We start from the raw sequence: 21,482 nt of genomic DNA on the forward strand, positions 1-21,482 counted from the left end.
CTCCTTCTAACTTAATTATATCTGTATCGACAGGTTACAATTTCCATAATAAACTTCAGTGGTCGTCAACTCAAGTGACTCGCTGACATTTTCTTCATCTCCACGATGCAGGAAGAAAAAGATTGTGTATCATATCCTTTTGGCACAATAAGGGATGATCGATGCAAATACTGCTTAAAACCGGTAAACGGTTACGAGATTCCTTGCAATGGTTACTGCAACACTATCGCACATTTCGTATGCACAAAGCGTGCTCAACAAAACATAGAAATAAAATTACCTGTTAATCATTTTTTTTGCCTTTGGTGCAGTGTCTATAAAATTGAGGAGAATGCTTGCCAGCAATTTCAAAAACTCGTTGCTCAAATTGAGGATTTAAGTATAAATAATGATGGAAATTTCAATCAAAATGTCGTTACTCCAGAAACATCGTGGACTACGTCTAAAATTTCGACTTCCGGATCATCTAAAAAATTTAATAAAAGATCCTTCAAATCGGCTCCTACTACTCCTACTACTCCTGCTACTTCACAGGTCTTTTTTTCAACACCCTGTTCTCCTCGTCGTCCAAATACGTGTTCCCCTCTCAGACGAGCTTCCTCTTCATCTGAAACTGGTTTAAATAGAAGTATTGGTTTATCTGGAAATTCCAGTAAGAATATCACTCCAGAAAAATCGTCGAATATGCCTGAAACCCCTCCTTCTAAATTTCTTACTTTCGAGTCATCTAAAAATCCTAATGAAAATTTTTTCGAACTTGACTTTCCTACTACTCCTACCACACCGAAGACTAAAGGCATTTCTGGCACAAAATCCGTTTCTCCTCGTCTTCCAAGTGTGAGGTGTCCCCGCAAACCACGTTGCCCTTCGCCTCAGACAAAGACAGACTCTTACGAAAAAGATCTACAGCCTGCCCGTACACAACATAATGTAGAAGTAAATTCTAATTTGCCTATTTTGCACGAAATATTGCTAGAGATTAAGCAATGTACGGAACTACTGAATGAAAGAGTATCATATCAAAAAACGACAAGTTCGTTTGAGCGAGATAAAGGTAACTACTTAAAAAGCCTGAACGACCTAATGCAATCGAATAATGATACTCTCCGTAGAATTCAATCACAAATTCATGACGTTCAAGTCCAATGTAACGAGCTCCGTTATTTTTCCAAAAGTATTTTAAAAGGTAATCAGCCCACCTCTGTCTGAAAAGCAAAAAACTGAATTCGTATGTAATATGTTTGATATTTAGGTCGTATGTCTAAAGAGAGATAAGGAAGACGTTAAGCAATTATCTGCTATAATTTTACAAATAAGATATTATAATCACAATATATGTTGCCGTTTTGTAAGTTAATATTATATATAGCTTTGAAAATACAATTCCTCGCATGATCTTATTTCTTCCGATAAGCGAAACAACAAATTTCAAAGTTTTGATTTCTTTCTCTTTGTAATAAAAGTTCGACAAAAAAATTTCGCGAAGTCTTCATTTCTTTGAAATTAAACAAATCATCTGAATCGATGCGAAGATTTTTCTTAACATCGCGATAACTGCCTCGTAAATTCATATTACCGATATTATGTATTTTAATTAAAAGTAACGTTTTTTTGTTACTGAAAAATATTTTGCAATATATTATCCTGAAAGTTCAGAGCACTGATATACATGTATGAATATTTGAATTATTTTTATTTATAATTCATATGTGCATTTTTTAATAAGTATCTTGACGATACTTATGTTCCAGTTAAGCTATTCTTTTACGGGAGAAAGAAGACAGAATTAGAAATGCCACTGCCGAAAAAAATATAAAATTCATGTTTTAATAAGATATGACTTAAGCATATCATGTGCGACCTTAATTATTTAATCATTCTTGTTTATTTAATCGACGAAGTTTGATCTAATATGTTTTACATACTCTACAAAGATTGTTTGACGTATTGCTGATCGCACTTCGTGTTTCACACTTGTATCATGTGAATATTGTATAAGAATTCTACAAATAGGTATATTGTTCCTAAATGCATTACACTAATAATTATAAGAATCATTAGACAAATAATTATATTGTATAGCTCTGAATTTCGTAAAACTGTTTTCGTACATAAAAAGAACAGTTTCACTGACAAAAAGTACCTAAAAAGATTTAACTAAATACTAGTTTGAAAATAAATTAAATTATCAAAAAAGCTATGTAAGCTACTCAACTAAAGCTAGATTATCAAAAAATTTTCTTGTGTTCATTATGCTTGAGTTTTTTTACGTAATTATTTTGACGAAAAATTATTTTCAAATTTATATCTAGTTAAAATTTTAGATATTTTAATCTTTCTTTTCGTGTAAAATCAATTTTTGAAATAACATGCCTCTCATAACACTTTCAATCGAGTTCAAATATACATCAATAACATTGTACGTCAGTATAATTATTTGAATTTAGAAAAACTCTTTCATAAGATTCGATTCCCTTTTTTATGTTTTGTTATTGAGTATATTTGAACAAATGTTTCACCAATGTGACATATTTATTTTTTGCTATGTTATTATAGTTATGAAAAACGCGACGAACGCCGTTAAGAATAAGTTTAATAAATTTAAACACTATCATAAGAATGTTATCAATGAAATACGCACTAAATATTTTACCATAATACAGTAGCGCCAAATAACAACAATATTTGGTACATATTGCAGTAGTATTTCATATGGATAACTGACAGTGCATGACAGCGTGAAGTCGATCTTTGTATCACATATATACGAATATATGGCACTCGCAGCTTCAACCACTGGGAGGTAAATATCTCTCTACTGTGTCCTAGTTATCCAAAATATCTCAAATTACAAAACGACAAATTTACAAAAATGTAAAAGCGGTATATATGAATATTCGTATTGATTGTATGTTAGTCAAACTTAGAAAACACACAGGATATAGTTTTGTTATATAAGAAAGTTTATTCACGACGTGTTCTCAAAACTGGAAAATATTTAAATTTTTTATTTACAAGATATTTGATGTTAAACTAACTTTAAAAATATGTAATGAAATAGGCAAGAGATTCAAATTTAAATCCTATCACTTTTAATATATATATATATAAACTTGGTACATATATTTATATACGTATTATATATAGGAATTATTGCATATGTTATTTGTCAAATGTATATATAATTCTTAAGTGTAACTTTAAAATGGATATTGAAATTTTTTATGTGAAAACGCATCAATTGAGGATCTTCCTAATATTTATATATAATAAATATTATGTTTTTAATGCTCTTATAATAAATAAATAAATAAATAAAACGAAGTAATTGAATTACAGACTCTTTACAAAAACATCAAAATTAAAACAAGTATAAAAGGCTATACAGAGTCATACGCTGTTAACGGAGCGCACATATGGATAACTGACAGTGCATGACAGCGTGAAGTCGATCTTTGTATCACATATATACGAATATATGGCACTCGCAGCTTCAACCACTGGGAGGTAAATATCTCTCTACTGTGTCCTAGTTATCCAAAATATCTCAAATTACAAAACGACAAATTTACAAAAATGTAAAAGCGCTATATATGAATATTCGTATTGATTGTATGTTAGTCAAACTTAGAAAACACACAGGATATAGTTTTGTTATATAAGAAAGTTTATTCACGACGTGTTCTCAAAACTGGAAAATATTTAAATTTTTTATTTACAAGATATTTGATGTTAAACTAACTTTAAAAATATGTAATGAAATAGGCAAGAGATTCAAATTTAAATCCTATCACTTTTAATATATATATATATAAACTTGGTACATATATTTATATACGTATTATATATAGGAATTATTGCATATGTTATTTGTCAAATGTATATATAATTCTTAAGTGTAACTTTAAAATGGATATTGAAATTTTTTATGTGAAAACGCATCAATTGAGGATCTTCCTAATATTTATATATAATAAATATTATGTTTTTAATGCTCTTATAATAATCCAGTAACTTTTTTATATCTACAATATTATAAAATTATACTATGTATCATGTCATGCAGTATAATTTTATAATATTTTGGACTCTTAAAGCTTAAAACCTTATGCTTATATTAAAACAAATTGTCCAATTTGAACAATATTTTTATTTTGAGAAAGAATCATATATCGACGATATATAATCAGAAAGGAATATATATATATATAAACAATTATTTTGAACGTATCTAAAGAGTGCTGATGAACTGCAAAACTTTAGTGATAATGTCGATATATCTTTTTTCAAAATAAACATATTAAATACTAACTATTATTTACTAATTATAATACTAACTATTATTTTTCCTTTCTTCGAGGAATTTCACGTTTTATTAATTAAAAACAAGGAATATAGAAAGAAGCATCCAAGCAAGGAAGCCGAAGTTGTAAATATAAGGCACATGCTGAAAGTCTAATTTTTTTACCGTTTAAGACAGGAGATGAGCTACATATTTCTCCCGCTGATCGAGAATGAAATTCCGTTGGTACCCGAAATACCAGTACGGATCGATGGCGCCGTTTAGCGTTGTCCCCTTTGAGAGTGTCCCGACGCTCGCAGCTGCAACATTAGATTGGGGTGCTTCGGTTGCACCTGCAGCGTCGTATGTATCGTCTCGTGCGGGTCAATCGTTTGCCTCATCAGGCAGGAATGCCCCGGCGACGTTGCCTGTTAACAACAACGTCGTCTTCGCAAACGAACACACGCGTCCTGACCCTCGATAGGTAGATATATCATATATTAAACTATATGTATACACATACTTGACGTACATAACGTCCGTATGTACATTTCCGCAATCGACCGTGCAAGCTCGCCTATCGGCGCTGCTTCACTCCAGAGAGATTGCTCTTGATGCACTGGGCGTCTGCAAACGCCTATTACAACCGCATATATTAGACGCGTATATGCGTATCTCTAAATGTATAAATTAGTAACCATGGTTAGATACAGACGAAGACATGTCCAATTTTGTTTGGAATTTGCATTTGGACATCGTGTAAAATGGACTCGAAGTTAATTGTATGAAAAAAGATATCGAAAAATTATTTTTAAGCTGACATTACTTTTAAAGATAATTATTCACATGGGATTATAATTTTGACACCCCAGCAATATACATGTATCTCAATTTTTACTGCTCTCTTTCTCTCTCTCTCTCTCTCTCTCTCTCTCTCTCTCTCTCTCTCTCTCTCTCTGACAATTTATAAATAAATAAAGATATAATATTAAAAAATTTTTTAAGTAAAGATAAATGCAAAAATTTTTTTTAATTCTGAGACAATTTGCGCTAAACATAGTAACATATACATATAAATAGCTTTCATACATTTAACAAATGTACATAGGTATTCTGAACATAGTAAAGAGTTATCCTTATATACACCAATGAGTCATTTGTGATTTGCAAAGTTCTCTTCTTTGAAATACTGGAAATACCTGGCTAAATAAAAGTCTCAATCCTTTTTCTCTTTTTTAGTACACAACTTTACAAAACTTTCTAAAGATATCAACCTTTAAGTAGATAGCTAGCTATAATTATCTTAAAAACCTTATTCTTATTAGAAAAAGAATGTAAAAGTATTGCTCAGAAATCTTAAAGTTCATTATTTTTGCGTCCCTCTCTCTCTCCCTCTTTAAACATTAAAAATAAAGTATTTAATAAAAAATAATTTAAAATGTAACTGTAAAAAGGTATATGTATAATTTTTTTAGGATGTTCTGAACACTCTATTTAATAATTAAAATAAATATGCATGAGAATTACTTAATAATTTTTATAGTACACTTTAATAAAAGAGTTAAAAATAAATCCAGAATCACTCACGTGTAGTAAAAAACCGGAAAATCATCATGTGTAATACATATATATACTAACAAGTAAGAGTTGATTCACTTTCTGTTGATTTTATTTCACATATATTTTTATATTTATTTATGGCAATAACATACGATGCATTCGTTCGCGTCGATAACGTCGAAAATCAAACTTCAATTCTGTTGGTATAATATTGATATCGATATCTGTCCATCAAAATGCGAGCTCCGATAAGAAATATGAATATATCTAGAATTGTTAGTATATTGCAGACTTTTTGGAAATCGCTTGGTCCGCAACAACAACGTAACAATCACGGGATGTACACGTCGGAAACAATCACGGGAGATACGCGTATATGCATAATGTCGAGCGATCGCAAATCCGTGAAATCATGAATGTATCATCAATCAGTGCTTGGTCATGAATCCCATCCCGGTGTAGAGCAATTCTCACGCGAAATCATGTGTCGACGAATATTTAACTTATAGCATAGAATCGACATTATGTGACTTACACACAGGCGGCGACATCGCACATGTTCGGTTCCAAGTCGCTCTGTCAATTACACCTGTTGCAACACTTCTATTTGCATGCTGCCATATCCGATCGACGAAACCGCAATCTCTCCAGTTTGTGCATTTGCAGACATTTAGCAACCATTTAATATTGCACGCATTGCATCGAATTCCTCCTCGGGCAAGTTGAATAGGTACGAAACCGCCTTTATATGCGTCATACTTTATTGCACGTCGCGTAACGTCGATTATCGCTTTTATACCTGCAACGAGAGTTTCGTTCGCTCTTATTCCCGACGATTTTGATCGCCGACAAATTATCTGACAAAACGTAGTACGCACATGCAGTGTACTATAGTGTTAAAGGAATGTGTATCAATGACAGAGGATAACAATTTTATGCCGTTAAAAAAATGTAGTCGAAACTAATCAATATAAAAAAAGTACTAACTGATAGATAATTGTTCAATGTAACTGATGATAGTATTATCAGAATATAGAAACAACTTTACTAGTTACTGATAAAAAAAGGTTCATCAATATTTGTCTAGTTTTATCAAGTTTCACATTGATCAATAACTGATACAATTTCTATGCTGTCCAGTTCAACCAGTTTATCTATCAGTTAGTTTGAAAAAACTGAACTAATATTAATGAATTTTTTGTCAGTAATCGCGCTGTCATTAGTGATAACAAACAATTACCCAGCAGTTAGTTTTGACTATATTTTATATAAAGTATAGTCTAAAGTGCTTATTTAAAAAAAAAAAGATTATGATGTCATCAATGAAAAATATCAATAAAATTTCTCTCAATTCTCTACAATACAATATAATAAATACATTTAATAGTCATTATTGGATTTTTTTTAGTTCTTCATAGATCAATTATTATTTTCCGTTTAAATAAAATAAAGTATATAGATAAACTTTTTACTTTTCATATAATTAGCTAAATATAATCACGTATATACAAATAGTAAGAATCCTAACTATGATATGTAATACATCTTTTATTGTGATGAGTACATACACGCGTTTACATTCACATACAGTGGATTTACAAGCGGAGGGTAAAATCGAATGAATGGGCCATTGTGATGTCGAGTTTTAATAGCTCCCTGAGCGCCGGAATGATGTAATGTCGAAGAATGGGTAAGGGGAATCTCTTGAGCAATAATTCTCGCAATCTCGTAATTATTCCTGAAGCCTATTGTATTCCGGTGCACCGGGTCGAAACCTAACCGAGTTAAACGGCAAGTATAAGGGCGCGCATACCCGGGGTAGAAATTACTGAGCGAAACGCGCAATTTACAACGAACATTTACCCCGAAGAGCCCTCTCTCCGCGGTTTTACATGCGAACCGCACAAAGCTCGCTATTCGCGAATTAATTTTGAAACAATTAATCGAAGTGTTTAATTTCCTCATCTTCTAAGGCTTACGGTGAACATCGTTACTTCAAAGAAATTGAATTTTTTAAACAATTTGAGAAATATAACAAACTCTTTTTATAATTAAAAAAAAACCTGAAGAGAAAACACATATTTTATTAAAGCTTAAAAAAAGTTTAAAAATAAACTAAATTTTTTGTATAATTTATAAAACTCTACGTTTGAAGTTTAAGATAGCACTGTTTATCTTAAAGTAATAATACGTTCTACTTATTACATCGTTTATTAATTAAAATTAGTCGTTACAAAAGATTAGTGACACCTCTTTGTACTTATACAATTATCCTTAACTATGACGATAATTAAATAATAATAATAGAGTGCAAATTATATGAAGTACAATACTTAATTAGCTCCCTTGAAATGTAGCCTTTTAGAATATTAGAATTTGCAGAAAGAAAGTTAAGTTAAAATAAAAATAGTTTTATCGCTCCCCCCCAAGAATAAATCAAATATAATAAATTGTTTATTAATTATTATTAATAAATAAATTGTGCCTATAGAAGTCTCCATTGTTATTACGTTAATATATTTTACAAAATAATAAGATATAATTTACAAACAATTAGAAGATACTTCGATACAACGAAATTAACTGCATGTAAAAACGCAATCTTTGCAAATATCCTTATCATTTTATAAAGATATTATTAATGTAATGTATTTATACATATTAATGTACTAATAAACGTAGACAATTGCTCGTACAGATAATTTATATTATGTATATATTATATATTAAAAAAGAGTTAATACTATAATTATGCGAATTATTGATATCTGATATTAACACGATATTAACTATATTGATAATTTAGAGTTATATTTAAAAAGAGTTAATACTATAATTATGTGAATTAATGATATTAATACGATATCAACCGACATTGACAATTTAATCTTCGCCATTTTACGAAACTACCTCTAACTCTCACGAATTATTGCGATAAGCGCGCTCGCTGGCGTCGTGCACCTCCGATGTTGTGTTTATTGCAACCGCCAACTGCCAAAATGTATCTCGATCGTAAATTGGATATCCAAAGAATAATATTTTTTACTTCTTATCGCAACGGCAATATCACCAGCACTAATATGTCCGCCAATGTTGAAGACAGATATTTTCTCGTGGCGACCGGCAGCGAGATGAAACCTCCCTCGTACGCTCGAATCCCCGCGTCGCGCTCGCAACCGCTAAATTTTCCGGTGAGATTTACCGTGCGGCATGTACCGGAAAGTGTCGCGGACCGGTGGCGCGTTTTGTGGTGAAAATATTTACCGCGGCTCTTTCAGTGTTTTCCAGTCGTGACGCGTGTGTGCACGGGCGTGATATCGACGCGTTATGCCCCAGCATCCGTCCGAGCGAATCCGCACATGGGCGTACACACGTACACATACGATGTACATATCCGTCTTATCCTATGACGATGGAGTGGGTGTCTCTCACTGTCAGGTTTATCTCCATTGTTTTTCGGACGAATAAACGCGAACGTTCTCATTTATTGCTTCCCTCCCTGTCCCCTCGTCAACATGTCAAGATAGTGAAGGTCCTCTTAAACTACGACGAGATCTCCCGAGAGTAACTGAGCGTTGCAGGTTTTTTTCGATTTTATAAGCGTACCATGATAGATTCGTTTTTTCCGTCGAAACTTGTCAATTCGATTCAAGTCGTAAGTATTGCGTCATCATTATCCTATATCGAAAATCAATTATCCTTACAGGTGAGAAACTTAAATGCCATTCATATTGTAAATAAAAAATTTTCAAATTTAAGTGTGTTTGTAAAGTTAGCACGCTATTTCATTAATATCAAAAAAAGAACGTCCCAGTAGCATTTTTTATAGTTTAACAATATCTTGTAAAAAATATAAAAAAATACCGCGACCATAATAAAAAATCACTTTAATATTTGAAATCGTAAAACCTGAAATAATCAAAAACTAATAAGTTGTGCACAATACAGAACATAATAATTATCTACGACTGCATTTTTATTTTATCATTCACATCACACCATTCATATCAAATATAGGAAAACTGCTTTTAAAAATTGACTATCCTAATTTTACAAATCACATCCACGGCATGGCATAGAAATTAATTTGTAATTAGGTCAGCCTATCAATGAACGCTCATGCAAAGTGCATCTTTTTATAAGCGCGAGAACAAAACCTCCATATATGTATATATATATGTATACAGTATATGCAAGTATACTTACAAAGTGGTCGCACACGTGACCCTGTATTATTCCTTTCGTCTCCTGTACAATTAAACTTCCGTTCATAAAGCGATTATATAAATATGACCAATTCCTGTTATATCTCGCAAAACGAAGAAATTATCCACAGAATTTATCTGTTTATTGAAAATTCGACACACTCCCGCTAATTAGGGGTGATTTGTTAAGCTCGATTATTCATTAGCTTTTTGCAACATGTAGATACATTTTTAATGAAAATAACGACATTTTCATAAAAAATGCGCACAGATAAAGCAGGATAATTATTTTTCGCATTATTAACTATAATTGTAAATAAACGATACTGTGGAATTACGCGGGGAGTTTGTTTCAAAATTCAGAATAGCGTTTTAACAAGCTCATGAGAGCTAACCTGATAACAATCCCGATATAAATGTTTTTTTTTTTCGCTTCAAGTTGCTGACACAATTTGTACCTCATACTACAGAATTACGAAATTATCAACCACCATAAAACTATTCCAAACTCCTACTCTGAAATGATAAAATTATGTGATATAACAAACAAGAGCTCGAGGAAAAACTATATGATGGAAAATTTTAGAATACTGCTTTCATATAATACTTTTGTTGTCAACTGTTTAAAAAAAATTCTATAACAGATTTTTCTAATCCTTCGTCCACAAATGTAACAACGAATACATCTTTCTACGATGACCATAATTTTGAGAAAGAAATCAGGATTTTAGAAAGTAACATCATAATTACTGTTAAAATTATACTGGTTTTTTTAATTAACAAATGGAGTAACAATCGAAATAATTACGCGTATCTTTTATTAGAGGCCGCGAAAAAAAAGCTTACCAAAGCTCGCGTTCGCTATTCAGTGGCAAACTTACTATTTCGCGTTCCAGGGACTATTTGCTATGCCAGCCAGAAAATTGGAGAAGTTTCCGCATTCCGTCGGGATTTCCGCGCGGATTTCGGGCGCGCGTGTACCGATTTCCGAAATATTCATACATATTGGTGCCGACTGCCGCGAAATTTATACGCGGTACCTCGGCCAAATGTAATGCCCACGAATTTCTCGTGTGCATCTGCCTATTCGCACATGATCACGCACCGTATCCTCGTATCACGGCCATATACACGCTTGTGCAACTAATCGTAAGAGGCACGACAGAAATGTACGTCGTGGCTTCAGTTGTGCCGATGAAAAGTAGACAGAATTTGTCGGGATTCATCTCCGTTCGAATGTGCTGACATCGCGAAAAATACTTCTCGACCTCGATTTCTTTTTCTCTTTTTACCTACTACTCTTTACACAGACTTTCACTACGGATTCGGTTAATACGATGAAAATATCTCGTTGAAAAATCATCTTGGCCTATTTACTGAGATCTATACATACATTGCTCAAGATTGAAGAGTCACATCAAACATCGATAGAAAGATAGATTTTCAAAATGTATTTTAAAATGTATAACAAACTCTGTTTTCAAATCATATCAAATATTTTTTTCAATAATATTTCTACTTCAAGTGATATCATTTCGCCAAGTTGATTATTACAAATTCACCAAAAAGATTTCAACTTTGAGATCATGCACGAAATTGGAAAAAAAGATAGTTTTAACTTTGTTTGAAATCTCCGAAGTATCTTTAAAAAAGTCATTTAGAAATTAAATGATAATAATGGGGTAATGTTTAATCAACTTGTTCATGATAATAATTCAAAAATCACACTTTTTTAGTTACATAATTTTTGAAGTAAGGAGGTATATTGTCCCTTCAAATGTTCTATCGACATTCATCGTTTTTACGTTGCAACAAATACAATGGCGTTCATCTGTCGGAAGCGCAGATAATCAGCCGGCAAACTGAAACAACAGTGTCGGACAGCATTCGAAACACCGGCTAATTCGGAACGGAGAATCAAGTGCTTGTCGAATCTGCGGTAACAAGACAAACGGGCGTGTGTGAGTTCCGATCATCGAGTGAATGTTAGACTCGCGATGCCTACCGCTGAAACTAAATCCAGACGGACTACGAGATGAACCGATCTGGCTTCCCACGTGCCGTGCCATTTCCTTCTGAATAGACAAATGGAACGTGCCCGTCAGTCGAACGCGAAACACGTATAGTGCCAAATTACCCACTGAAGTGTAACGTGTAAAAAGGTTTCAAAGCGGATTATATTGCGGATTATACTGGACGTTCCACACTCGTCGTCGTTTAATTCAAACGACAGATTTTACTCACCAATTTAAAATACACTTTTCTAAAATTGTTTTCAAATCATCTTTTTAAATAAAATTCAAAAGTTTAACTGTTGACTGAATTGTCAAAAGAAATAGAAAAGACAGGTGCCGATAACTTTTTATATAAACTCTAAACAATTGAAATTAATAAGACAGAGAAGAAATCATATAGAATATACGTTGTAAATTTGAACTTATCAATCAAGAATTTAAAATAGGACTGCTAGAAAATAATATTAAATAACTGTCATATTTAGTTAAGAGTATAATTAATGATAAAGAAAATTATGATATCTATCGATTTCAAAATGATCATTAAATTGATATGATGGTCTCTTTTTAATTTTCTTTTATTACCATTATTATTAGAAAATGCTAAAATTACTACTAGTACGCTTATCTCTCTATCACGATTATTTCGATTGATGTCAAGAATACTCGGCGTTTGGACTGAATAGATCCTACGAGGTTTGATTAAAGCTGCGAGAAGTGCACTCGAATGTAAAGCGGCGGAATAACGACTATAAACCAGCGGCGTGACACATTGCGAACCAATAATATACGGCGTGCTGTGTTCATGTTGCCTATTAATTTGCTGTTAATGACGCTCGAACGTGAGAAACTAGCTGAAATTCGCGCTGCGCGAACGACTCTGCCGGAACGCGATCGGTTCGTTCTGCGCCAAGCCTTTCGATAACTGTTGTTCAAACTGGATGGAATAGTTTAATTCCGAAGTTGCTCTAAAGAGTGAAAAGCGAATGAAACATGACACAGTGAAGGCTTGAAGGGCGATTACGTGCTCGGAACTGTGGAAATAATCAAGGGTGGAAATGAGATGAAACAAAGAGAGGTAGCGCTGTGCGTAAAGTAGAAGCTGTAACTGATGAAGATATTTTATTATAAACGGAACGTTGATTACATTTGGTATTGGCATTTGCGAGTTTCAGAATTAGTTCTAAAATATAATTTGTGAAAGTATACTCATCATGTCTAAATACATATAATGTGTAATTAAAGGCAAGATACTTGATTAAAATCAAATTTTGTATGCATAGGATTATAATTACATTTTCATTACGATGAAAATATTTCTTAGAAAATAGAATAGTCTTTAAAATAAAACAATTACACCTAGCGAATTATATATTATCATGTAAATTTTTGCGCATTATTTACGTATACATCGTTAATTCTCTCTCATTGCCCTCTTTATTTCAGTTAATCTTTTTAAATGCGTTCGATAAAATAGAAATTCTATATAATAAAGTATTATAATTTAACAAATTTCTATCTCTTCTTTCAGATTAAATTTAAAAAATAAAGTATTCACAAACAGTGGCATTTTACGCTCCTTGTAATATATTATGATTTTATATCCCTATTTTTCTCCATTTGCTAAGGCAATTCGTTCCTGTTTCGCACAACTCTAGAAACAAAGTTAAAAGTGGAGAAACGACCAAGGGACACGAAGTCGAACATGCCTCTCGTCCAGATCTTCAAAGTTTATTCCACTGAGAAAACATTCTCGCGAGACACGACGGAATAAATAAAATAGGGAGAAAAGTGGCCTGGGAGCCACTGTAGGCCGAATGTAAACGACGGTCGAGGACTAATAAATTTCTCGCCGATTGGAAACTATTCTTTCGAGGGGACATTAATTAAACGCGACTCGGCGCGGCGCGTTCACACGTGCAAAGAAAGCTGTGATTAATAGTGGTCTCGTCTGCCCCGCGAAGAAAGATTATTTTCTTTCCAGTCTAACGCGCGGTACGTTAAAGATTTTGTGAATAGGCTTCTTTCTCGCCATTTCTCGTGTTGCAATCTCACGGTTGCCACTTTTCGACTAGTGTTGGAAATTGACGGCCCTCCTGCTGGAGATCTCACTGAGTAAGATTCGACTGCCATTGTCAAAATTGATATTTGCTCGTAAAAAAGGGTCACTTTAAAACAAAAGTTCCTCCTGAAGAAACATCAATACGCGTTTTAAAAAAATTGTATACATAAAATATAATATACATATAATTATGTAAATACATAAGTTATATAAATATGATAACTCTTTGTTTAATCCCTAGTTTCTACATATGATATACATTATAGGTTATAGGGTACTTTCCAACAAAAGATACTAGTGACGCAGTATAACACGGGTATAATGTTAAGTTAGCACCCCAACTATAGTACTCAGGAGTTCTGATTAGAGTTCCCACTTCCTTTTGACGAAACGGAAGGTTACCTATAAGTTAATAACAAGAGTTCCGCTCAATAAACATTTTTTTTACATTTTTAAAAAATGGGGTGTTGCCTAGAGTTCCTGATACGTAAAAAAAAATAATCGTAAATTGAAGCTATTAAGCCGCTCAGAACTATTCCACCTCGAAATTCAATAAAAAGTTAGCACCCTATTTTTAAAAAATGTAAAAATAATGTTTATTGAGCGGAACTCTTGTTATTAACTAAGGGAACTCTTTGTCTCGTCAAAAGGAAGTGGGAACTCTAATCAGAACTCCTGAGTACTATAGTTGGGGTGCTAACTTAACATACCCGTATAACACAGTAAATTATTGTCTTTATTTACCAGTTTTTAAAGTTAAACAAAGATGAAATAATCAGTGTATTACACTATGCATCTTGTTGAAAAGCATCAATAAATATTATATATTGTACATATACTTATAAATTTATTATCAATTAATTTTGTTGACGCAAACAAGACATAACATAAACAATTAAATTATTGTAATAATTAAGCAGTCATAAATTTATAAGTAGAATAAAATTACTTTACACAAATATGATAATTATACTATAAATGGAAAGTTGATTTGAAGCAAAATACTTGCAACGGATTTTCAGCATATTTCATCGAATAATACTTATTTGGAATAACATTTATTTGTTTCTAGAATTGAATAGATTGATCTACTAATTAACATGCTTTTTCGATCATAATTTCATATTCGTTGTGCAACTTATTAACAAACACGATATTATATTTGAATTTTTGATTACGTTTGAACAACTTATATAAATTATTTTGAGACACTTCAATAATTATTAATTTTAGATCTGTATCTAGCTAAATGTTTAAATACTTTATTAAAAGCGTTCTTTCCATGTATTAAGAAAACACAGTTTGAAACCATTTTCGTTTGTATTCTCGACCAAATAATAAAGTCATGTACGAATCACGCGATATAATATTTATTCGAGTTCAAAATAAATTGGGACAAAATAGTCATCCTCTCGCGAGCGAATCAGAACTTCGATGGCAGGTAATCTTAAAAATAAAATCTACTGCTCTTTTAACGAGTAGCCGGTGCGAGAGTAACATGCACAATTTATAATTGCATTCTCTCCAGTCGAACACGAGCGTCCGGTTCTTGTTACGACATACGTTTTGCCCGGTTATGTGACTGCGCTGGAAATTTATGACCACTAAAACGCCTCGCCGCTGGCGAACACCTTTCGTTATTCGCGAGTACCTTTAATTAAACGACTGACGTCCACGCGGCCCTTCGCAACGCGTTATAAAAGCCGCGCAATCGTACGCCCTCGCTCATTCGTAAAATCATGAACTCGTCGACCAGCAAAACTAATGGTCTCCTTTGATAAAAATTATTTCATAGTCATAATAGAATATATTTTGTCCTGACCAATTCTTGAATCAACTCAATATGATTCTTTCTGGAACTACATGTTATGTTTTTGCATTCGCAAATTACAATATCGGACCTTTTAGATTCGCGACCAAATATTTTTATATAACTCTGAAAAAACTGTATATTTCTCTACCAATTTTTTTCCAGAAAAGCTTCAGGTATCAAGAAATATGACTATAAAATCACAAAATTCAAGTTGATAAATTGTAAAATGTAAAAATGTTTAAAGAAAACTTTTAAAGAAAAGTTAAAGATTTGAAATTTTTACCAAATTTTATAGATTTACACATGTATGTAGTTCTAGGTTGAAGAAATCATTCGAATACTTATAAAAATACTTTTATCTCAAAATTATTTGAATTTCTAGAAAAAAAACGTATGGATGAAATTGACGGTTTTCTACTAATGAAAAAAATAATTAAAGTAAGTAAGAATAAAATATTATGTAATATTTTTGATTATTGATATAAAGTTTATTGATGTAAATAAACGGTTTCCCCTACGCTTATAACACACGAGGAAGGGTTAATTACGTTGACGTTGCATCGCGACCTTTGCGCGAGAACGTAGTGTTATGGAACACTATTGTTTATTACTGACATCATTAACCCTTGGCGCTTAATATAATGTGATGAAGCAACTTATACTGATACATGTGTCGATAAACATACATTGAAAATTAAAAAAATGTACTGCTGAATTTAATTGGAAAACTTAAGACGCTCAATATTATTAGAAGTTATACATATATTTCTATTATTTCTATTTAAAAACAGCCTAGCAGAATTTTTGTACACTTAATTCTAAAAAATATTTGTTCTCTCTAACTATATAAAAAAAAACTAGAATTTATAATTTAAATATCTTTATGTCAATATGGCTTTAAACTATATAATACATATTAAAAATTAATAAGTTCTTTAGAAAATCAAGCTTGTGTAAATGTAGGGAAATAAACGGATTATATATCTCTATTTCTAAATTTTACCTTAATAAAATTTAAGTTGAAAGATTTTGTGTTAAAAGTTACATCGTTTAATGGAAAAGAAATGATGTTTAAATAAATTTGTATTCAATTGCGGAAATCAAATAACCGAGTAAACGAAAGAAATTGCAAATGTCTTATTTTCAGTCTTGTATATATTCATCGTCATCATACCTTCGAACACGAAGATCTAAAAACAATTGAAAAAGCGCTCAAAGGGTTAATTACGGCGAACGGTTCGAGAGACGATATCGAGAAGTGAACGTCAAGACGACGGTCAATATCGGCGCTCTGTGAAAAGTAGCCTGAGAAACGCACGCTTGATCTTTTATTCATGGCACCATCGACCAGAGTCTCGTTCTCGTGGCTCGTCCTGTCTTCCCGCGTCCAACCCGCATCCGGCTGTTACGCGTTCAGGACGGACGTGTCATTTTGCGCGATAACACTCGCGCGTTGCGACATGCGTGACATGTGAAAGGCTGATGCCCCGCAGCCACCCTCGATGCTCCATCACGTATACGATGAGAGTGCACTCTTCACAGGACATACACGTCTTTCACAAATACGGAAGAGTTGCTCGTAAATTCTCGTATCGACGGCAAAGAGAAAGCTATATTCAAGATTTAACGAGCCAATAAAATACATTAACCATTGTTTTAGTATAAAATAACGATATGCGACAACTCAAATTAAGTTAAATTTAATAGATTTAACACTTGTTATTATAAAACATTACACTGCATATGTATTTGCCACTGAAAAAATTAACCTCATATTTTGAAAGAAGTAACGCCATATGTTCGATTTAAACTTTTCTTAAGAAATACAATTTTGGATCAATTCTAAAATATCAATAAAAATGTTTATATAAACAAGACTATTAAACGAAGCATGACAGTTACAAGGACAGACTATGAGCATGTGATATCTATCGATAAACAATATGGACGGAAGAGAAGAGAAGATAACGAGCTATTCATCGGCCATTACGTTCGTGATCCAAAGCCGAGATATATCGATAATTAATTCTACGGCCTATTTGTCCCTGTGCGTTTTTGTCGGACGTGTTTGGAACACGCATTTATTGTTATTTTTTTTCCGTCGACGCGTGTAATGCATACGCTATGCGAAAAGTATTTTCAGTGCATTGCTGATTTGCGTTACAAAGGCAAGTTTTTAATCACGCACAGGCGAGTAAGCGACACATAAAAAAAAAGCGTATGAATTTTGTTCTACGGTGGCAAAATAACAATTTTTGAATTCAGATACGGAAATAATTTGTAACATAATAGTTTTTAACATCAAATACGAAATAAACAATGAGTAAATTTTATAGTACAGCAGCAATGGTATCCGGACATATCCTGCTCCATTCAGATACACAAATATTTTGACACGTTCTTCTGCGAAAATAAATCTTTGTCGAGAATTACCTTTGTTGAATATTTCCGTTGAAATAAGAATCATCAGAGATGAAAGAATTATAAATATCTCATATTCGCGCATATCAGCGTCACAATTATTCTTATAATAGTCCTTCATTTGAATTCAATCCCGTGAATATTCAATCAAATTTTATTCACGTTAAAGAGATAATAATGCAATTAAAAGCTCCGCGTTCGTATTTCAAAAAGATATCAGAAGCGCAGTCGTCGACAATTAATGACAGAGAGCGCAATGGAAGGGAAAAAGGGGCGATAGAAAGTTGAAGGAGGGACGAGGCGATGAATTACAACGTGTTCGACGCATACCGAAAGGGTTTTTAATGAAAGATCGTAATGAAAGGGTCTCGAACGTGCGAACGAGGATTTCCCAAAACTTCGTAATCTCCCCTCTACACGCAGCTTTTTCCACACCGACGACAATGGGCGCGCGAATGCGTCACTACCACTCGTTATTCGCGAATTATTTATTCTACGCCCGTCAATATTGAATTTGCCCCTATTATTGAAGCATCCGGCTGGTAATTCGCTTCAACGCGCGCGTCGCTCGTAATCGCCGAATCCGCTTAATTTCATCAGAATTGGCAAATCGAAATACGGTAGGAAACCTCGCATCTCCGAAAAACGGCGTCACTAATTCTTCCTACAATTTATAAATGTCTACACTTTCTGTAGACATTTAAAATTTTTTAGTATTTAGTCAAAACACTATAATGTTATTTTACCTTGCAAAAGCTAAATCTAATAATACAAGATTTAAAAATAAATTGTAAAAAATTGTCAGTTCTCCAATGCAATAACATATAGAATAATAAAATAATGAAATAATACATAATAGCAAAAATATAATTTACCTTTGTTTTGCATGTAATGTTGATTACGACAGCTTAAGCTGTAATTTATTCGACGTTATAACAGCTTTTAATGGACACATGTAAAATTTTGCAGGAGTTCGAAAGTGAAATATTACATAATTCTCACAATATTGTTATTTCGAATAATGCGTATGCACATAAACTATTATAAATATTGATTTTTTGTGAGAATGACTGCAAAAATACACTATTTAGCAATTATTGGAGAAATTACAGCTTATGGCCATTTTTTGTATGGTCATGATAAACATTTACCGTATATATTGATATATTAAACATACTTTATAAAAAATGATCTATAATTATTGCATCAGCAAATAAAAAATACACAAACATGTATTTTATAATATTTATGATGGTAATTTCATAATAAATGGTAATATTTACATTTTCATTAAATTATATAAATTATAATTCACATTCTCCATTTTATTATCGCTAAACATGACTAATAATATCTAATTGTAAGACAAATAATGGAGAATTATCCATCCATAATATATTTGTATTTAAATTTATATGAAAATGTATTATAAATTTATACTCGTTGAGCTTAACAACTATATTTATTTTTTTTATGTATTCTTTTATTTATAAGAAAACAAGAACGTTTCATTATGTTAATATAACAACCAGCATCGATTAGCGATAGTAATGTGTCTCGAACTCGATCGCTGTCATTTAATAAACAGTGTGGCATACATGATAATCTAATATACGATATTCTCCAAATATCTTCAAAGTTGCACGCCCGCCAATTCCCCATCCCTCAATATCAGCCGAAAGTTTGGCCATTACTTCTAAAATTTGTGCCACAAAATACAAACATTAAACGTAAAGTCGCTCATCATTGTGCAACGTCAGCCGCATGACAATGGATATTCATCTTTTGTACTGATATAAGATGCGAAAAAGTTGACGAAGGTAAAGAGATTGCGTCGCAAGAGAGGCAAGGGGCTGACGTTAAAAATTAGACATTTCATACCAGACCCACAATCTTCCCACAAAGATTTCATTCTCTTTGCATGAAAAAGGAAACGGTGTTGTTGAATTCAATTTTTTAAATAATTCACAGCTTCCTTCTAGCAACAATGGGCGCGAGATAACCGTAACGAAAAAGAAGAACTCGAAAGTATTCTCTTACATAAGGTACAATATATAATGCGATATCTTATTGTACGAATAGTACCTAACGATTCAGGGGGATTGAATAAAATATCTGCGATAAATATAGATTCGCGATAGTGGGACTTTCTCGCTGACGCATAAGAATATCTTGAGATTCTGCGGAAGATCTATTTCTATCTTGGTGACATTTTCCATAAATAACCGTCGATGTCTATCTTTGAAGTCAACAGAGCGAGACTCACGCAATATATTTCTAGCAAAGCATCGCGCCGGATATTTTAGAAGATCTGTCAAGCAGATACTTCTGTTCCTATTGCTTGTGGAAGCATCGCGAGGTTGAAAATTTAATCGAGTGCCAGCAAAGTAATACATACGGATCTAGGTCGTTTCGGTAAAGGCGGTCGTGCACTTTGCCAGGATGCGAATAAATATTGCAAAAAGGTTGCAGGCGTCTCTAGAATTTTATTTTTTTTTTGTTTTATTTATTTTATTTTGAATTTAATTTGCAGCTCTATGTTCCTTGTTTGGTAACTAAAAGACGGAATAATATGAAATTCGGGGTAAGAAATGTGAGATGCTGTGTTTTATGAATATGGTAATCGACTGACTCGGTAAAATCTGGGTTGGTTTGTAAAACTGCGCGTAATACAACGTATTAGAATAAGTAATAATGCATGTACGCATAGAGAAAAGAACGTCATAATAAATTTTCATTATATATTTCCTACACATTATGTATTCGTGCATATATTATTTGATATTCATCTGTATCTACGCTGTAAGAATTATACATGTAAAATTATAACAATTATAATGAGTAGTAATTTTGGAACCCATTATTATCAGTGTATGTATACGTAAAATAAAAGGCACAACTTGCAAATAAAATTATTCTTTATATTAGGTAATTAAGCAATTTGTAAAAGTAAATTACAATTAAAATAAAGTTTGTAGAAATATTTAAACATTAATTTTCCAATAAATTACAATTTTTCTATTACTGCTATGTAAAAACTGCAAATATAATGTGTGCGATTAATTATCATTACTTTACATAACGTTACAAAAATTGACAAACTTATAATCATATTGTATATATA

At 32.4% G+C, this 21,482-nt stretch overlaps 1 protein-coding gene across 1 annotated transcript in view; it reads left to right on the plus strand.

Annotated features, from left to right (window-relative positions):
* The window catches only part of LOC108774539 (neural cell adhesion molecule 2), a 66,917-nt gene that overhangs the window by 41,967 nt on the left and 3,468 nt on the right, over positions 1-21,482 (plus strand). The window lies entirely within an intron of this gene.

The sequence above is a fragment of the Cyphomyrmex costatus genome, unplaced genomic scaffold, assembly GCF_001594065.2.
Source record: "Cyphomyrmex costatus isolate MS0001 unplaced genomic scaffold, Ccosl1.0 scaffold26, whole genome shotgun sequence".
Lineage (NCBI taxonomy): Eukaryota > Metazoa > Arthropoda > Insecta > Hymenoptera > Formicidae > Cyphomyrmex > Cyphomyrmex costatus.